The 21,040-nt window shown below is 45.5% G+C and overlaps 1 protein-coding gene across 1 annotated transcript in view; it reads left to right on the forward strand.

The window, feature by feature from the left end:
• Positions 1–21,040, forward strand: part of ZHX2 (zinc fingers and homeoboxes 2) — a 76,926-nt gene that overhangs the window by 17,108 nt on the left and 38,778 nt on the right. Inside the window, 1 exon segment of the mRNA XM_086609551.1 lies at positions 14,949–15,020. The gene's annotated coding sequence lies outside the window, so the exon portion shown is untranslated.

Here is a 21,040-nt window from a genome sequence, read left to right on the forward strand (position 1 = left end):
GGCATCTTGACCATTACTTGATAGCATCTGATGGTCCCCACCTCCAGTGGCCTGAGCAGCTCTGTGTGGAAGGGCACCGAGGCTGATACAACATGGGTTGTAATACATGCTGGGAAGTTAGATCTCGCCTTCTTCTGAAAATACTTTGGGGTTAAGCTGTGCCTGCACTACAGACTTCTGCTAGCAAAGGTGTACTGGCCAAAAAGCATGGAGAGGTGTGATTCCTGAGTGATGGGGCTGCGCCAAGGCATGGCATGCCTATGCTTGGAAAACTGCCCTTTCTCTGGCCTGTGAGGGACTCACGCTGAGCTCTCGTAGACCAGGGCTTTGCTACGGTAGCCCTAGCTGCCATGTAGTGTTTTGACAACATTAATGTGGATGTTCGTCTGCAGCTGGAGTGCTTCTGGGGTCTTAGTTCCTGTAAATTTATAAGGGGGTGTTTTCAGATCCTCCTCAGTAAAACAGAGGTGAAAGGCGCATTTTAATGTTACAGGTCCTCTCTCATCTCTTCTTTGCAGAGTAGTTGTGATGTTCCCCCGCACTCTGGAGCTGGGCATGGTGGCTGTTATTCTGGCTATGTGCCATCTAATGCTGGATAGTGTTGCAAGATTCAAAAATAAAAACTGGAAAAATATACAGACAGAGGAAACAAGTCACAACTTTACCTCTTGGGTAGAGTAGCCCCCTTCCTTCTTCCTAGCACAGCTTCACCCCCCAAGTCTCGAAACGCAGATAATGCCATTGGCGTTTTACCACCTACTCTGTCATTCTACATAATTTTCAGCCTTGGCTCCCTTCAAGAACTGATGTTGTTACACTGCTACTACAGGTATTGTGGTGAAATATGGCCCCTCTCTTCCTCCTCAGCCTTTTAGAGTTACACATTTCTTTGCTCGAGAAAAACAATTCAAGGTCATCCCCAGCCTTGTTGGAGAAACAGAGAAGAGAGCAGTTTATCAGTGCTTATTTAATCCCATCACTTAAAATACAAGCACCTGATACCTGCTTGCGTATTTTCCATCCCGGTATTTGTGATATAGAAAAGTTTTGTTAGAAGAATTAGGTGTAGAAGCACTGAGGAATAAAAATGGTTTTCACAAGGTCAGGTAGAGAATTAAAACCTCCTGTCCCATAGTCTGGCTGGGACCATACCCTCTTGCCTCTCCTTTTCCTTCAGTGCACCCGTGTCCCTGGTTTATGAGTTGCTACCTGAATAGTTTGGCTTCTTGGTACAGTATAGGACACACTGATTTCCAAACAGGTCCCTAAGGATGTGCCAGCTAAGTGCCACAGATAGCAAAGGCCACATCAGACCTGCAAGTCTCTTATTTATCTGTTTGCTTGTATGTTTAAAGTTACTTATTGCCTTTGGCAAAACTAGTGCAATCATTTGGTCTGTTGGAATTGGCCAGTTAAGTCTCAGATCAGATCAAAGTCTGTTGAGATGTGATTATCAACAAGAAAGCATCAAGATCACCAACTTGGCCTCTGTGAGGAGTGTGAGTTCTGACTTGGAAAAAACACGTGGCAAGGCTGAGATTTCGGCTTGGTTTTCCCCTAAAATAAGAATAGGAAGCGTCTCATCGTTTGAAACAGTCTTTAGCCACTCCCCGCCACTGCCCTATGGAACGCGGCATTTTTCTTCCTGCAAAGGGGACCCAGAAAATGATTTTGCTAGAGCAGGGTCCAGTCAAGATGCAAACACGCTATGGAGGAGCTGAGTCTGAAACATTACTGCTCTCCCTCAAGTTTCCTATATAGATATGCCAGTTCTCTTCATAGCCATGGAGAGCAGAAATGCTTGGATTTCCAGGGCATGAAGCTCTCATGCTTAGCCTCTTCCAGTATATCACAGGAGACAGGACCTCAGTGTAATGTCCTTAATTACATCTCCATTCCCCGTTCCCCTTCTTCCACACTCTCCCTGCAGCCAGGAAGCCACCGTACTGTAGGAGTTCACACTGGCATCCCAATGTTCTAAACCAACACTTGCTATTTTCACCTGTTTAGTGGGGGTTATTTTGGAAGCAAAATGCTGAAGACAAATAAAATAAACAAGTCAATAAGCAAAGCACTTAAATGAACGTGCAGTCATTATAACTGATATCAGGGCAAAGGAATGCAAACAAGCCAGTCTGTGGCTTGGTGCTTTTAGCTTCTGTCCTCTGTTTTGTTTTTAATTTTGAGCACAGGAAAGGGCCAGTATATGACCATATGCTTACAAAATGCTGGTTACACACGTCTTCCAAACAATGTTGTCATAGTAATGATATGTTCTGTACATGTCATGTTTTGTCACGCTGTGAATGTACCCGTGTGACTCCAAACGTTATTCTGTTTCCTTCTCCTGTTCTTCATCACCAGTAATAACAGTTGTTTCCAGTCAGCTTCTGCATCCATTCTGAATAAATTGGAAATGTGATTTCACTTCATTCAGTGCTGGTGGGAAATTCATACCCTGGGAAATTTGCAAGAGTATTGCAGCGAAAATGTTAAGCATGTGCTTAAGCGTCATTGATGTTGATCAAGTTAAGTGTGCTCTTAAGCCTTAGGAGCTATTGCCGCTTTCCAAGTGTTGGTCTTAATGGAGGGTTCTGAAGGAAGGGGAATTGGTCTCCGCTTGCAAGGCCCTAAAGATGGAATTGCACCTTGCGGGGGGAATGATCAGCAGGCGATGATGCTGATATTGCTGTGAGCATTATCTTGGTCATACTTTTTCATTTTCCACACATAAGATCCTTTCAGCATGATCTAAAGATTCCTTCAATTTTCAAAAGTGGTTGTTTTTTTTTCTCCCCTACTGATTTGTTTTCCCTTATTTTTCTTGTCATGTAATCGTCTTTGCAGTTTTAACAAGGTTTTGAAGTTAACACTACTTTGAGGCAGTGATATCTAGGCCAAAGAGGTTCACACCTCCTTGGTGTGAGCGAGTTCTTGTGATTTTTGGGGAGGGACATCTTGTGATGAGAACGTGGAGGAGCAGGGAATCAAGATTTCTAAGACCAGATTCGATCTCTGTGGCTTTTCCTCCTGCGAGCCTTTGGCAAATGAGAGATTAATGCAGCCTCCATATAACCATCTTTAAAATAGATCTCCCTTGGGGAGAGTATGGATTAATTAACATTTCAGAGGCGCTTTGAGTTCCTTTGATAGGTGTTGCAGAAATGCAAAGGGTTTTTTTTCTTGCTAGACATAGGCTGTCTAAAGGACATATTTTAATGATGTTGGTTTACCTCCTAAGAGGTCTTTTTCAAATGGAAGACTATTTAACTACTTATGTGTGTACCAATATGGTCTTTTACTGCCAATTTAAGTGAAACAAAATATACAGTGTCTGGACCAAGACTGAATTTGGTACCTTCACATCATGAAAGCTCATGCTGATAATTTGCCAGTAGCCTCAGGGCTCTGATAGTAATTTGCCAGATGCTATACTGAATGTAATTTGCATCTGTATTTACATAAATGCTTTAATTAAAATTATATGCACCAACCTGAGATAGATGAGCAGCACTGCCTGCTATTTGTTTACATTCACTCACAATAAAACCCTGCCTTGACTGCTTCTTGCTGATCGTACGGCTTGACAAGGCTGTTTGAGGTGTGGACTAGAAACTTGACAGATTTCTAGTTAGGCTCTGCTGCAAACTGAGGAGTGACCTTCAGCTTCCAGGACCAAATTCTACCTTTATTTTAGCAGCAGAAGAGATTTGAGCATTTTGATTCTAGAGGTCATGTTTGGTCCGTGGATGCGCTAGATTTAGGGTGGTTCTACACAGTCAAGATTTATAGCTTCTTGCAGACCACATCTGCTTTGTCATACGTGCAAAATGTGAAACTTCACTGAGGACACTAGGAAAACATTTTAAATACAGCTTCCCTCAAGATTAAAATTTCTGAGCACTGTTCAATCTTCGAGCAGAGCGTTACAGAGCTCCTTGTAGGGCAAAGTACTGTAAATAAAAGGGATTTCTGGGCTCAAGTAGAGTCCTCATTGTTTCAGTGGGACATGTGAGAGCTCATAGCTGAGTTTGAAGGAAGGCAGTGGAGACTTTGGCTGAGGTTTTTGCTTAGACCATGCATTTAATCTGGAAAATGCAAGCATATAAATACAACTTAAATCCAAACTGTGCAGTTTGCCTTTGAACAGTGGAGGATGCTCTGGTTGATGTTGCTGTACTGCTTCCTAGCTATTTGGAAGCTGTCCTAAAATCTTGCAAAGGAAAGAAATCGAGTGACAAAGTTTCGACTGGTTTCACGCGCCACTTGGAAGATGCACAAGGACGGGCTAAAGAGAGCAGTAACTACCCTGCATGGGTTTGGAGGGTTGCTGAGCTTTATTTAAAGGTGTTTACTTAACTTGCTCTGTATGAGATACTTCAAAGGCGCTCCTTCCCTCTCTGAGAAGTTGTACATAAATCTGAGCGTTATCAATCGCTTTCTCCAGTCACCTCTGACTATATTTCCCCGTAGTCATTTCTGAATCCATTTTGAGAGAGTCCATTCAGGTTCAGCATATTCCTACGTTAACCCGTTTGCAGGATAGCTCTGTTGAAGAGGATGATTGGCCCCACGTATTACGACCTGCATGGGACAGGTGCCCAAAACCACTTTATTGAAGTTCGTGTGCAGGAGCACAAGCACGAAAGCATCTAGGTTTGTTGCAGAGGCGATAATGGTGCTGAGGCACCATCCACCCCACAGCCGGGGTCTGCTGGGGGGTCGTAGCCAGGGAGCGCTTTGCCTTGCTGAGACGTGGTGGTCTCAGTCAGGTAATGGGTGTGACAAAATTGCCATCTTGTGAAGCCACAGCTTCAGTTTAAACTGAAATAACATAAATAAATCCAAACTGTCAGTCTCGCTTTACCTCATCCATAACAAGAAGTTGAAAACACTTCCCGTATTCAATTCATTACTGCGAGAAGGTGCTCTGATACTTGCTGGGAAGGTGGGGAAGGCAGCTGAAGGAAAGCAGCCCCATTTCCTCCTGGTGTGAGGGAGAGGAGGGGAAGGGTCCACGTGGTTACTCAGCTGGGCTTTTTACAGCCACTGACCGGCGCGTGGAGGGGAGGCAGAGCTCGGCTCCCCTGCACTGACCGAGCTTTTTTTGTGCAAGGAGAGCGGGCGACGGAGGAAGGATGTGCTGCACCAGGAAAAAAAACATCCCCCAGGGAAAATGTCCTATTAGGTTGGGACATGTGTTTGGGAGGCCTTGAACTTTCTGTTAAAATCTCCTCTTCTGTTTCCTCACTGGCAGATTGTCCCCGCTCAGCCACCACTTTCCCCTCTGCCATCCCCACCGTGTCTCCCAGCACGGTTGGTGCCGCAGCCCAGCCCCTGGGAGGGACCAGTATGGCAGCAGAGGCAGAAGGCCTGGAAAGTGGGGGTTTGCAAGCCCCTTCCAATGCTGAAGCAGCCACTGGGTGGAATTTGGACCAAAATCCCATGTTCAGTATCTCTGCCTTCCCCAGGACGACCTCTCAGTGTGTTTTCATGGGTTTTTTTTGTGATGGGAGAGCCAGCCAGGAAGGGGGGGCAGCAAGCAGCCCTGTGTTTGGAGAAGGTTTCTTTCAGAAATCATTGTGTCCAATTTTAAAATAAACCACTAATGCTTTAAGTGTACCAAGCGCTGCAAGCCAGCCTTTAATCAGCCTGCGCGTATTTTAAGAACCATGCCAACCGTCACTGCCTCAGAGATACCTGGAGATTTGGAGGAGAGAAGCCTGGCCTAGTTTTTCGGGATAGCTAGCAATGCGTTTTCATTTCCTTATTTAACAGGAGCCTCCCCAGACTCACTTTTTGAGGTGTTTTCTTCCAAAGATTGCAAAGCTCTGAGCAACCAGTTAATGCATAGGGGAAGAGAGAAGTCAGGGTGTAATACAGCAATAATTCTTGCAGTCAGAAGTGTGTTAAGGACTGCACTTCAGCCGTGGATGGAGTACAGCACGGTGGGATGTGGGAGGGTGGCTGGTTGGTGCAGAGGGTCACCCCGTTGGGCGAGGGGTTCTTCTCAGGGAGAAGCAGCACGGTTCTCCACAACTCTTCGGTTATAGATGTGCAACGCCGGAGGCAGCATCCAGCAGCCCAGTGCGGGACTGGCATGGTCTCCCTGATGAAGACAAGGCTTAATTGGGTAAAATAATGGCGAGAAAATGTTGGGATTTAATAATTTGAGCATCACAAATCGTTGTGCAGTTAGGCTGGGGGTTTTGTTTGTGTTACAGAACTGGAGTGGTGGGAATGATTACTCATCTTTCTATCCCAGCTGTCCACACTGGGAAAACGGAGTTTAAAAAGTCTGAGAGATCCATCTTGACAATCCTTTGAATCTCGAGCGTGCCAGGCGGGTGTCCCAGAGCCAGGAAAGAAATGCTCAGCATAGTCAGATCCCTCTCGAGCTCTGACTCGGAAGCACACATGTTAATGGCTTCACTTACCATGTACCCCGGTCCCTGCCAAAGGAGGTCTTGCCAAAGGGGTTGCCCGGATTGCAGCAGAAGGACACTTGCTATTCAGGTTCTTGGGCAATGTGTTGTTATTCTTAGCATCGCAGCACCACCAAAATACACAAGAAGCATCTCTCAGAAGTAAAAGGAACCCATCCTGGAAAAGCACGTGAGAGCCAGTTCATTAGCTCTTTGTTTTCACCAAGAGTTAATTAGAATTCCCAACTATTTTATATATTTTTTTCTGCTGTCATTTGGAATTGCAAGCAGATTTTCTGAGTTGCTGCAACTACAAACTGTCACCTGTTGGTAGGCGTCCTCTGGGAAGTGTCCTTTCTCCATTTCCCACCTGTGTGTACAGATGAAGCTGAAACGAGACCTTCAAGATGTCTGCAACAAGTCACCTCGTTTTAAAAGAGGATCCAGCCTTTTGTCACCCGAGATCAGTTCTTATTTATTATTTCTATTTCAGGGCGCCTCAAGACACACATTGAGGTTGATAAAACAATGTAAAACAAAGCTGAAGGCTGTGCCAAGTAGTTCATAACCATGAAGGAAAACTTTGCAGAGGGCAGAGAAAGGGAGGAATGAGTTAATGGTAAAACATCTGTGTGAGCATTTTTAATGTGTTTGTCTCATGTTAGCTTTCCTAGATGTTGTCAGCTGTCTAAATTTTGTACACCTAATGGCAAAGACATTAAATAGTATTTAATAAAAACAGAAGCAGTATGTGAAAAAGGCATATACTGAATTTAAAAATCAACCCAGATGTTCTTTCACTGTTAGTTAAACTTTATTACAAAAAAAATCTACCTTTTTGATTTGGAGTCCCCCAACAAAACTAATCCTTGGCTCAGATAGATGTTTGACTTAAGTTCTGATGTTCTCTTTTTCTTCTTTTTAAACTAAAAAAACCTTAGCTTTAAAAAAACGATATGGTATTTGCAGAATCAATAGAAAAGCTGACCCAGATGAAAGTGTGCAAAAATTGGTTTCATGCCCTAGAACTTTTCCTGCATGCTTTTTGATGCAATGTATCTGATCCTTCAAAAAGGAGGTAACATACAGTGATCTCAGCAGCTTTGAAGAATTGTTCTGGAAGAATAACAAGGAGCACTGGAGAAAGGGGTGTGCACATGCACCTTTTTTTTTCCCCTCATTAAAGATACCGTGAGACGGAAGAAATTAATGTCGTGTTGCTGGTTATGTGGAAGAATAGGATAAATTTTGTATGAAATCCGGTTTTATTTGATTCTTAAAGGGTGAAAGTGCGTTTCTCCTGAACAGCTCTTCACAGTAGGATGTGAATTGCACTTTATCTTCTGTGGTTCAAACCTGCTCCTACTGGAGTGAGTGGCAAAGATGAATCCAGTAGTAGCAGGATTCGGTTTCAGAAATGTAATTATGCCCTGGATCCTAAATCAGGTAGAAAGCTGCAAAAAGCATCTGCTGCTACAGATCTATTCCAGTATAAGTAGGACCCAAATCTTAATTTGATTCCAGTACAGCACTTAGATCTGTGGGAATCAGACATTCACTGTCTGAACCTGTATTGCTTTGGCTTCCAAAAACATCCCAGGCTGTTTAGGGCTGTGGACCCGGAGGCGTAACAAATCAGCATTCAATACAGGCATCGCCGTGGTGGAGGTGATAAATTGATAGGACATACTTGTGGGACTGCGAGACTGGCAGGCTGTAAGGAGAAAGTTTCATTTCATCCCTTTGTATTCTCTGCCTTAAAAAAATAAATTAAAATCTACCCAGAGTTACTGGTTCCTACCAGAATAAGCAGATGTAGTGCCCAGGCTGTGCTGGCTAGCCCCAGAATCGGGAGAAAAGGCCACAAAAGCAGCTGCTTTGTGGGGATTTCCACAAGCCTTTCCAGTCCTCAGGGTCTGTTTTTCAGTGCTCGGTGGATGCAGACTTTCCCATTTCGGCTGTGTCTGCTGGAGCGCGGCGGGGGAGCGAAGCGCGGGCGCTGGGGCTGCGCGGCCGGGGAGCGAGTGCGGCAGGCAGGCACGTGCCCCGGGAGATGCTCCCCTCAAATGGGCTGCTCCGGGAGCTCGCAGTGAGGAGAGCGCATGAAGCTCAGCACCGAGCAGGACCGTATAGCAACGTGTAGGGGACTCCAGGCATCCTTTCCTACAGTCTCTTTGTGGCTCCTTGATTACTTGTAGCTGAAAGTAGGTCACCTGGCATGAGTGTGTGGACTGCTGACCCGGGTGCATCTCACTTAACTTTCCAGATACAGACACATGGAGGCTCTTACTGAAAATAAGAGACTCGGTAACACCTAAGGGCACTGGTCTTCACAAGCGAGTGAAGCACAAACAATTATTTGAAAGGAGCGAAGTAATTTCATGCTTTATATTTACACCCTGTGCTCATTTCGTTTCTTGTACCACTTTTGCACTGACGGCTGCTGTGTTTGGCAGGAATTTGCAAACACGTCGGTGCTTACAGCCAAAAGTAGGAATGGTCTTAACAGCCGAAAAAGGGAAACCCCTTCCTCTTGTATTTATTTTTATAACAGCAAAATGTAGTCGCTGGCTGGCCTTGATCAGTCTTTTTTTTTTTTTTTCCTTTTATGTTGTTTGTTTTTTTTCTTTTCAGCTTGAGGGTTGAGGGAAACAAAAGAGGGAATGAATTAAGAGCAGGAGAAGAGAGTGTCTGCTGTTGGGCTGTGTCATGTGGTGAGGAAATCAGGCTGAAACTGGAGAGACTGGGCCAAACCTGACAGCAGTACTGGGAGGCTTTAAATTGTGTCACTCTGACAGCGGATCTAAGCAGTGAAAATAGCTAGGGATGTTTCTGGCTGCAGTCTGGGTTAAGTAGTGTTGTGTACACCTGAAGTGATGGTGATGGGTTGCTGCTCACATCGGTTGCCCTATCTGCCGGCGTGATACCTCTTACAGGCAGTCTCAGATGATGACCCCCATCCTTTGCAAATTGGCACACTTGTTTAGACAGTGGGGATTGATGTGGATTAGTGTGCTTTTGCATTGTGTTTGCTTCAGTACGGTCTTTCTCTTGGCCTTTTCCTCTCTAGTGCTGCTGTAGTTACGAGCTTGGGTGTTTGGGGGGGAGAGGAAAGAGAGTGTAATTCTTGGCTGAGTCCCCTGTGCACAACATACCCTGTGTCTCTTGAGCAAACTTGTGCAATGACACCTAGATGGATCTTAATATAGGGACTGGACATCCCGTGGTGTTGAAAATTAATAAGTGGATGAATAGTCTGCTGCTTGGTTGTTTAAAAATAAAAGTTATTGCTGTACGTATGTTGGGCAGCAAAAGCGTCCTGCAGCAGTGCTACTGTAGCAACCACTGTGTTGGAAAACAATTATCAATCCTGGTTCTGGCAGAGGAGGGTCTGACGATCGTTTTCCAGCATGTTTATCACTATGGGCAAGCCTTTGGTGCCTTGTCTCGTAGGTAACTAACCAGAGGGTGACAGTCTGACATGCAAGGTTTAAGAGGAATGTTGTGAAATAGTTTAACTCTACTAAAAGCCAAATAAATTAATGATGAACTTTCTGTTGGCCAGGACCCTATAGGACATCGCTGTCTCTCTAGTTGAATTTTCTTACACGATCAAACATTCTTCTCCTTGCTTTAAAGCCCTTGCTGCCAATTTACAATAGTATACGAGACTGAGATTTCTCACCCTTCAAGAAAACACTTTGATTTGTTGAAGGAAACTAGGAACAGTTAAGGATATAAGAAAGAAAGTAATATACCTTTCTCCTGTGCTGACATCCACAGCTGAGGGATGTGTTGAAAAGTGAATATAATCCACTTTGAGCAATGCTTTCCCATTCTCTTTCATTTCTCTGGTTCCCAACGAACTAGACTTTACGACAGGAAGCGAGGTGCAGGAAAGGCTGCATGACCTGAGCAGAGACACGGGGGCTACATCCCACTGTGCTGAGGCCGTGGGGGTTAATGATGTTTGTTTGCAAAGTTTTAAAGAAAGCGCTGAGATGAGAAGTGGCAAAGAGTCGCTGTCTGTCCCTCCAGTGCCCGGGAAGCCAAGGCCAACCACGGCTGCTGCCAGCAGCCAAACCACATCTTCTTACAGGAAGGTACTGGCTTCAAGTAAAGCTGCGGACAGACAGATCTCAGCCCCTCCACCCCGAGCAGTCTGCGGCCGCAGGGTCAGAGCAATCCCCTGGGAGCGGCGGTTGGGCAAAGGTGGCCTTGCTGGCTGTCCGGGCTGTTATTTGCTCTTTGCTTATCTTCATCTTTCCGAATAGCTCCGAAAGCAGCTGGTGACGTTAAGAAGGCATTGCAAAGAGGAGCTTGTTGCATTCCTGTAGTTTATAAAAGTTTTCCTGGGGAAGTGAAGGCTGAAGAGCTGCAGCATGCCGTGACCTCGATGTTCCTCCCTGGGTCAGCCTCCACTCATGGCTACGTGCAAATGATTCAGTGTGGATTAAGACCTCATGCTAGTGGTTGTAACACTGCTGAGGTGGAGGAAACGACCCTTGGCAGCAGCCTCCTACCCTGTGTTTTCCAGGTTGACGCTGCTGGCTTTGCTGGGGAGCGCTGGGGCTGCCGTCACCAGCTGCTGCAGCGTGGAGATACCTGTCTCCGTTTCAGCTTTGTTCAGAAGGCTGGAGAGAGTTGCCTGAGCACTGAGTGGGGTAGGGGTAAGATCGCTGAGGATGGAAGGGTGCAGGGGATACTCCTGGGCCTCTCTGAGCATCAGTGTCTGCACGGGGTGTGTCTGCTTATGCAGAGACCTCAGAGCACTTCTGGGTTTTTTATTGGCTTTTTCACCGCATATTTAGGTATTTAATGGAAACTCTGGATTTGTGTTTTATGTCTTTGTCTTAGGGAAAGGGGCAGGCATGGGTTAATTTTATTAGCTTTATAAAAAAGTGATGAAGTGAAGGATGCTCATGAGCACATTACTCCCTGCCAGATTTGGTGAATGTTTAACAAGGACTGGACCAGCAGCTGGGAGCTGTTGAGGTGCTCAGGATCCACCCGGGATAACCTGGATTTTCAGTGTGTGGATACAGACAACTTTCAGGAACGCTTGTATCTGCTAATCATGCTGTAATAACAGTCTGCAATCTACGAGCTGCAAACTCCCCCATTTCCAATGCAGCTGTGCATATTTAATTCAATAGAAGGCATTTCTAGTCTAGTGTTAGAAGTAATTCAGATCTCTAAGGTGGTAATTTTGATCATAGTAGTTTTTAGGTATAATCTAGGTATAAGCTAGACTGAGAAGGCAATAAATGCCTGGCACAAAACAAACACCAAGGGGTAAGGAGCAGACATGAGTCTGCACCCCGGCCTCGCCGTATTCCTGCCCCACTGAGCCAGTAGCAGAGGAAAGCAGCATCCCGGGGCTCAGTAGGTTGATGAAGGAAAAGTGGCCCCAACCTATTGCCAGCCCCACCAAATTTTGGACATTGGGGCAGTCAAGTGACGGGGGTGTGTCACTGGCAGTGCCAGGGGAGAGCACCAAAGCCTTGTGGGGCTGCCGAGGATTGGTCTTACAGGCACGACCTGCTCCGTGGTGATGCTTTCGGCTGACCAGTTGCAGGGTTTAAGCCACTCAGGGGGCATCTTTCAGGAAAAGAAATCAGGAGGAGTTTGGGGTTTATTTTCCTTCGTCTCGAGCACAGCTAGGGAAAACAGTGCTTTCAGGGCTCCCAACTCCATTTCTCTCTGTAAAATGTTCTTTTACAAGATTGATCATTTCCGTAGGTTGAGAGAGTCTCAAAGGAACTTCTCTGTCAAGTAGCTAAAAAGCACTGTTATTTCTCTTCCCTGCCCTAACAGTAGCTTTAGATTTACATTTACATTTTAGCTCACTAAAAATATCTTGACGATCTGTATTTTGGGAGAAATTTCATGGCAAACAAAGCAAAATAATCCCGTTTTCAAGTGGTTGGTGCTGTAGTGTTTGGGTTGCAGAAACCGTGCAGAGTGCTGGTGTTTATCAAGTTGCATACTTCAGAAAAGTATTTTGAAAATGTTTTTGGTTTTTGTTTTGTTTTGCCATGAGATGTTAGTTTTTTGGACATCATCTAGAATATCGAAACAGGGATCGGGCTGATGGCTGAGTCTCCTGCTCAGCGTACAGAGAATGGAGGAAGGCTGGAGGAGCTGGAGTTATCCTCTGCGTGCTGCAGGCTACGTACACACACACGGAGGTAGTTCCTGTAAACCAGGCGGTGCACGGTAACTCATAAATCACCGTCCCCTGTTGCGTAGGCGCGCTCACCAGGTCACTGCACAGGAGCCAGCAGATACAAATCTCCGCAGCTCCTGTCCATGACTACGCGGGTGTTTACATGGGACAGCTCACGTAGGTGAGGATAGGACACCTGCCTGAATGCTCTCCTGTGGAGTGGAGAGGTCTGATCTGAGTTACTCTGATCCCAGAGTTGTGGTGCATTTCAGGGAAGCAATGCTTTCATGCCAAGGGGAGCTGCATCCCCTGCCTTGAGCTGGCTTGGAATAAGCATGCCCCCATGGGAGGCTACTCAGGAGCTACCCACACAGAGGTGCTCAGGATGAACAAACACGGGCAAGAGTTTTCGTTGGTAATTACCTACCTGTTGAAAAAAAAATTGATATTTCTGTGTGAAATGTGATTGTGACTCTTTCATTTCACTATTGCCTAACTCCAGGCTTTCAAAAGCAGTAGCAGATCTCCCAGAATCATTAAATTCTTTAAAAGATCTGAAATATGTATGTATGTATGTGTGTATATATATATATAGCCAACTTGTCTCTGAGCTGTTATGTTAAACGCAAATCATATTCTCATAGCCACAAGGGGTAGAAACTTTTTGCATACTTTCTGAAGAGGATTGTGCGGTACGAGTACGACAGCAAGGGACTGGATTTAATAACCCTGGAGATTTCTTCCTGCTTTATGTTTCCTAAAGTGTGAGATCCTCACAGAAATTTCACCAGCTGGGTCTTTAGGAAAAGCATCAAAAATTTTGAAGCTTATTATACAGTCCTAAGAAGCGACAGCACCATACATACGTATTTAATTAACTTTCTAAGCAGAGGTTTGAGATCAGGTGAAGGACAGGACTGTGTTGCACTGCAGGCAATTTTGTTGTTCTTTGGAAGTGTTATATTTGTAGGAGTGGTTTTGGTCCTTGTTGGCAAGATGTAGGGTCACTTTTGTGTGTTGGACAAAGCACTGAAAATACAGTATGTCAGATAGTGGATTTGGTGTAAGATAACTGGACTAAGCTCATTAAATACAGAAGCTGCTCAGCCCCAGGCTTGCAACCTGTGATGGGAGAATGGGGAATTTGACCCAGAAGAGGGAGGAAGGGCAGCAGAAGGCAGCCTGCTGCGTCCAAAAAGGGGTGATGGTGTAAATACCACAAAATCTGCAGCTATCCTGTGTGTGTATTTCTCTCTTAGAGTTAAGTGAAACTAGCATTTCTTTGCCTTACTCCGAGACAGAGCAAAGTGGGAAGCAGCTTCCCTTTTATCTATGAATAAACATGCAGCTTTTTCTATTCTAAGCTCTTAAAAAATTATTTTGCTTCTGTAACAGCTCCTGGCCTCCCAGCTCCTCCAGTAGCCATGATATGCTTTCAGGAAATCAAGTCATATCTTCATTTGAAAAGGGCCAAAAAAGTATCTTCCTAACCTGCTGGGAAGGAGCGAAAGGCTATGAGTGATTTCTTTAGGGTTTGCCAGATGACCTTCCTCTGGCCAGATAACAAGAGTATGAAGTTTCAAACTGAAATTCTTCAGCTTGAGCTGAAAATGCAGGTTGTGCTCTTGGTGCTGCTGAAGCAATCAATAAGTTCCTGTGTCTTTTCTTGAGGGAGTAGCAGGGTGTTTTGCTGCATGGATTTCTTTTATTAAGAGCAGTCCCATGATCATTTATTCTCTTTACCTATTCTTTGCAGACCCATAGACATGGGGTTTCTCAGCCAAAGGGGGAATTTTTTTCTATCAGTTCTGCTCTCGCAGCTGCTGGAGCTAAACCTTCCTCTCCCTTGTCGGTAGGGAAAAAAAAAATAGGCAAAATGAGGAAAGCTTTGGGACACAGCAGGTGAGTCCCTTTAAAAAGGAGAAAGGCAATTTTGATGGAATTTTGTTGAAGTTCCCAGTAGCCAAACAGCTTGTTCTGGTACGTGTCTGCTGCAGCAGATGTTCTGTGGGTATTTCCAGTCCAAACTGCAATGGCAGAATCTTTGGACATCAGTGTGGGAGTGCTCTCCGCTGTCTGCTTGGCCTAAGAAATATGGATTTTTTTTTTTCCCCAAGAGGCCCCCTCGAGATTCATCGTGTTACTGTAACAGGGCTGGAGCACCAAATCTTTCAAATTCTGCTTCTGTCTGTGGTGGTCAGTGGAAAAGGGAATTGCTGCAATTCCTGTCAGTTGGGATTCCCGGTTGCTGGCGAAAAAACTAAATTGCGAGTCAAAGAGTAGAAGAGATGGCTGCTAGTTTCTCCTTTTTTTTTTTCCCCACCTGACTTACATAACTTTTCCCTTTTTTGTAGGTATCAGAAGTTCTGCTCACCTTCAGAAAGATTTAAGTGCTGAGATTCCCAAGATGTAAGAAATACAGTGCTGTGAGTAGCTTTTTTTTCCTGTTTTCCTTTAAATGAGAAACCCAAGCTTGCTCAAACAGAAGGAAGATTTTTTATTTTTTTTTTTTATTTTAAAAGACACTTTAAGAAATGTTTACAGCAAGCAAATTCAGTCTTTTGGAACCAATTGTGTGCCTTTGGCACCTCTTTGCAACCCACAAAATAAAGTCAGCATTGTATTACCACATAGGCTCAATAATTATCTCACTGCAGATATGAACCACATGAATGCATTTAACTGAGAATATGGTCAACAGAATGGACCATTAGCACCATCTGAAGCTTGTTTGTCGTTTCCAAGCTTTACCAGCTATTGAAAGACAAAATCTTGCTGGAGAGTTGAGGCGAGGCGTTCTTCACAAAGAAAGCTTGCATCTTTCAAAAGGGAAGAAGAGCACAGATTTGCCTTAAGTTTGGTTTTTTGCATGTGTGTGTACAGCACCTCAGCCCTGTCTTCAAAACACAAAATTATCCAACAGTTAGCTCTTCCCTGATCTGCTGAAATAACTTTGTAGGCATCTTTACATCACAGTCATCACCTGCACTCTTGACTCCCTCCCTTGCTGCAAAGCAGCCCAGCCAGGAGCTCGTATTTATATTTAAGGAGTGGCTGCGCTGTGGCCTTTTCCCTTGCGTTGCTGAAGGACCTGGGCTGTGATTTTACAGCAGCTGTGGCTGGTTTACAGCTCTCCAGGTGGAAGGGGCAGTGCTACACTAGATCAACCTCAGCAAGCCCTAATTAGAGCCCTTGGCTGTGTGCTCGGTGCAGCGTGGGCTCCTGGGGCAGCTCCTCTAGGCTACTGCAAGGCTGGATAACAGGGCTAAAATTTGGATTGGTGTTTCAGATGCCGTTGCTCTGTGCTTTGCTGCTTTTCTGTAAGTAAATTTTTTTTAGCAGAGGGGTTGAATTAGGGAGCTTTTTTTAGCTTTTTAAAATCAACCCAACTCCTGTCCCATTTTTACCCTGTTCTGTGGTGATGGAAATCTATGGTTACTTGGAAATCAGTAGAGTTTTGTTTCTGTTTTTATTTCAGTGGCTTACAGCCTGTTTTTTGTTACAGCAACAGAAATCTATTTGGGCTAGAGCAGAATAAAACTCACAAGTTGAAATCAGCCTGAAAAAAGAAAGGGCTATGTTTTGTTAACAGGAGAGAAATCAAGTCCATCAGTGTTTGGTAAAGACATAGTAAAAATTCCCTAATAAATATCTACCAAGTCTTCAGAAACTGGTAAGCAAAAATCCTGAATAGGGAATTCTACTTTCAGCCTTTTCTGAAGGTTACTGGCAATGCGAGCAGTTACTGGTAGAAAAGGGATGGGAAATTAGGACAACGTTTTGTACTGATCCTCCCTCAGTAATGTCTATAGTTCATATTCTCCTTTTGAGTCAGAAATGTTTTTTCCTTACTCCTTAGTGTGTAAACTGCTGTGTGAGATCTACTAGTCAAGCTGTGGGGTTGATTTTTTTTTTTTTTTTGTCAGTCACTTACGAAGCATTGCACAGGACGCAGCTGTGTTAGTTCTGGAGTGGTGGGAAGAGTAGATACTGGTTTAGGTAAAGAAATTCAGCAGAGAGATGCCATGTGTATGTATTGTGTATCTCAAAGTACATTTATAGGCTAGAAATGCTGTTTGCTTATCTGAAGACAAAGCTTGCTTGGTTTTTCACTTTTGTGTTAAGTAGACAGTGTTGAAACTTGGCCTCTCTGCTGCAAGTGTTTCTGAGGTCCTGATGAATCTGTGTCCAAATGCACCATGTGGTGGATGCTGCTAGAAGAGGATGTGCTTCTGCTCTTCGAAGGTAGACTGCTGGTCCCGGGTAGATGTTGTTAAGTCAAAGCAAAGCAGTGATGCTAAGGGCAGCATGCAGTCCACGGGTGTCTTTGATGTATCATAGCTGAGTTAAGAGGGTGAGAGAGAAACAAGAGCAGGCTGCTTGGAAGCTGCCCAGGTAACTTGTGTTTGGTCTCGGATGGCTCTGGAATTATTGCAGTGAGATGCAATCGTTGCTCAGCAGTGAAAGGAGACTGTAAATTCCCATTTACCCATCTCCTACCACTGTGGTGTATGTACGGCTGCGTGGAGAAGCCTGAGTGAGGATCTGGGAGTGTGAGATGGCTGCAGCAGGGTGATGCCAACTGAGAAACTACGTCCTGCTAAGAAGCTCAGGGAGAAACCAGAGCAGGAACAGCTCAATTCCTGTATGTCTGCTCTCTGCGTCCCCGTCCAGTATTATCCCTGAAAACATTTCAGGACCGGACGTTTAGCATGGAGAGACAGGAAAGGAGACTTCTTTGCCGTTTCCTTTTTTCTGTTTGCCCCCAGCACCCAGAGGGTGAAACTCACCTGCAGCTGCTCCCAGAGGTGCTGTTCCCTGTGAGGGGTGGCAGTGCAGGATGCAGTAGTGGTTTAGGGTGGCTCTGTCTGATGCCCTTGCAGACCAAGTGCTGGTGTGCTATGTTATGAGCAGACAGGGGTGGTGTTGGTTTGGGGAGCTCCTGCCACTTCCAGTGGGCTTGGGGACATTGATGAGCAAAAAGGCAGGGAATGGAGCTACAAGCAGCTATTGCTTCACCTGTTAGGCTTTAATCTCCCTCCCCTTTGTAGGGCAGCATCTCTGTTCTGCTATTTAAAAGCAATACCCACTTTTTTTCATGATCCAGATTCCCCCTGATGGGGTTTTGTTCTCTGGGCAGTGCAAGGCAGGGCCATCTTTTCATGGGAGACCAAACACTGGGAGGATGCAGGGGGAGGGTTTTCATCAGGTTACAGGTGCTCAAGGAGAAGCATGTTCAGCTGTAGCATGGTGGTGTGGCTGCTGTCCCACCCCAGGACACCATGTGTGAGAACAGGTTGGTGAGTTGGCTGCAGATCAGGTGAGGCCTCAGGGGTGCCCAGTGCTGGTTATGGTATTGGGCTGCAGAGGCACAGCAGGTCTGGCAGGAGAGCACAGAGGGCAGAGAAGCACTTTTCATGTGTTGGAAAAACTTGAAGAAAAGTAACTTGGAAAAATTAACTGGTTTATGTCAAAGCTTCTGGATGTGTAACTATAAAGAAGATACTTGTTGCAGTGGGCTGTTCTCTACCAGGTGAGATTTAGATGGATTTGGGGGCTTCAGGGGTTGGTACTTGGAGCTTGAGCAGTGAGTTTGCAAACGTTTTCTGTCAAAGCAAAGGAAGACTGTGACAGCAGTGTGTCCTATGAGTGCCATAGGACATTACGTGCGGTAATGACTTTGTGAAACGCAGCAGTGGTGCTGCCTCCTTGCTCTTAAGCAGGACAAGAGGTTGGGCTACAGCTGGGGCAGCCCTCAGAGGCTGAAACCATCACTTGTACGTGTGACCAGAAGAGCCACCTCTCTAAACAGTGCACTCCCCACAAAATCAATGCACATTTCCCCTGTGCTCGGTCAGGCAACTGTCTGGAAGCGTTGGGCAGAATGCATTTTATTTTTAAAAAGGAGGGGGAAATACTGCTGTAACTGAAGAATAGAGGTGGGGAGGAGAAGTTGGTTGGAGAGCAGGAGAAACTTAGCCAGGAGAGATGTAGCTTAGGCAAAAGCCTCCATTGCTCCCTTTGTCTCAGACTTGGAAGCCAGGCTTAGGCTTTGGATCCCAACTGGGAAAAGGTGAGGAAGTTTCCTCAGTGTGACTGCAGACTTGCAGTTCATCTCACAGCTGAGGGGAGGGAAGAGGGCAGGTTTTCCCATGTGCTCAGTGCTCCCTGGGGTTTGGTAAGGATGGAGTTGCTGCTGCCTGGCTGTCTAACAGCCCCAGCCTGGTGGTCCTTTGGGACCTTACTTTATAGACAGGAGTTGATGGTGCTTGAAGAGGCGAAAGCAGGTTTTGTTCCATTCTTCATATTTTTGGTAGTGTCTCTTCTTCCTCTTCTTTTCCATTAAGCATGATGTCACAAATGACATCAGTCCAATAGCTGCTTGTGGTTGTCATAGTCACAGCCTGTGACACCCAAACAAAGCAGCAGGAAACCAAAGCTGGCATACAAATGCTGTAATATTCATCACATTCCTTTCAGTTAATAACTACATGGTTAGGTGTTTATTTTCCATTTGAAAAATAGAGGAGGAGGGGGTTGAAAGCACAAACTTGAGTCGTTGAGGAGGCAGAAGGTTGTCCCCAACTTGCATGTGAGCAAGGCAGCTGCACTTCTCCCTCCCGGTCCTCTTCTCCCAAGCCAACGTTGCTCTGGACCTCAACCACTTGACTCCCTCCCGCAGCCATTCCCATTGTTGCAGAGCACGTGGTGATGCCACAGCATGGGTGAAGGCAATGGCAGATGTCCCACCACCTCTAACACAAGCCCTGTCCCCAGGGAAAAGCCTCCCGAGGGCTGGCAGCAAGTGATGGAAGCAGCTGTGGGTCAGCCAGCTTTGACCGCTGCATGGCTGAGGTTGCCATCCTCGTGGTGCACGGACAGAGAGTGGAGAAGGGTTTTTTCAGCTTGGTTGAGGATGATGTGTGATGGGGACAGGGGGTTGTTGGGGTTTTTGTTTGATTTTTTTTTTTTTTTCTTTTTTAAAATCTGTAAAATAAGCCATTCTGGGTGAGTGGCAGAGCTGGTTTGCCCTTGCAAGGTTTAATCTCCACTCCCTCGGAGTTTTACACAGTTGGCCTGATGGTAAGAAGGCACCTACTGCAAGAAATAATTCCAATAATTTTAAAAAGAGTTTTTTACAGAAATAGATCTGGTGCGAGCACCACGTTTGTGAGACGAGCGCTGGGGGTGGGCAATCAGGGCTTGCTGGCAAGGAGCCACCCCAGGTGCATGGGGAGCCGCCATCCTCACACCCCTCACCAAAACCTCCCCTTGCCCAGCGTTGTCCCCCTCCGTGCCCCCGCAGGGATGTACAGACCCCGAGCACTCCAGTGTGGCTTCCCCAAAACATTTGAGCGTGTTATTCCTGGGCTGAGCCTGGATAAGTACCCAGCCCTGCCTGAGCCCGGGGAAGGGAGCGAGTGCGGAGAGGGCAGAGTCCGGCAGCGAGCAGTGCCTGGCACGGGGGCTGTGGGTTCAGACATTCGGTGCTGCGGCTCCCACGGGTGCTTGCAGGGGGGTGCTCATTATATAATAGCTGGTGGTTGATTAATATGCTGTGAGTCAGAAACGCCAGGGTATTTTAGCTTTCTCTAGTTGCTATGGCAACATTATTTTAACAAATAGCTTTTTAATATTTAATTAAAACTCGGCTTTTGGCAAGCTGGAGTAAGAACTATTACAATTGCTACTACAAAGGGTTAGCAGTGAAGTGTATTTCAGAGCCATGTTTTTTTGGTTAAGATTTTTTTTTTCCCTCCCCTCTTCCAGAGCTGTCGGCTTCCAAAAACAAAAAAAAAAGGAAAAAATCACTAATTCATTAGTTGTGAGAAACGTGTGCTTGTTCCCAAGACGCAAAGCAAATGTAATGCAAATCTGCAGTTACTCCTCACAACTGAAGGTTGTCACTTCTATAATGTATAATCCCAAGCCAGCTCCGTAAAGACGGAGCGGTATGATAGCGTTTGTTAATCGCTGCTTTGTCACTGGTGTTCCTTCTTTCTACCTTTGCCTGCCGGATGAGATCATTCCTGTTTTGTTTGCTTCATGTTCCCTCTGTGTCAGGTTGGATGCTTTTCCCGCGCCAGCTTGTCGAGGAGGCTGGTGCTGTGTCCGGATCAAGCTCTGGACTGGTTCCTAGTCTTTTTTTAGGTGAGCTCCTCTGCTTCCCGATACAGAAAGATTCTGCAGTGGAGACAAATGAACAGAGAACTCAGTCTCCAGAGAAAAATAAATATTTAACAGCTCTCTTTGTAAATACCCTTTATTTATAGAACAGTTGCAGGTTCTATCATGCTTGGTAAATGGGGATGCATTTTAGGCAAGAATTCTGCCTTGAGGGACTCGGTGGATACTTAATGTCATCTGTGATATAATAATGAAATAAATGCATCGCTCTCGTGGGATTCCCTCCCAGCCCCTATCTTCTGTGATTAACTTCAGTATT

Source organism: Tauraco erythrolophus, chromosome 3 (genome assembly GCF_009769465.1).
Source record: "Tauraco erythrolophus isolate bTauEry1 chromosome 3, bTauEry1.pri, whole genome shotgun sequence".
NCBI classification, from domain to species: Eukaryota; Metazoa; Chordata; class Aves; order Musophagiformes; family Musophagidae; genus Tauraco; species Tauraco erythrolophus.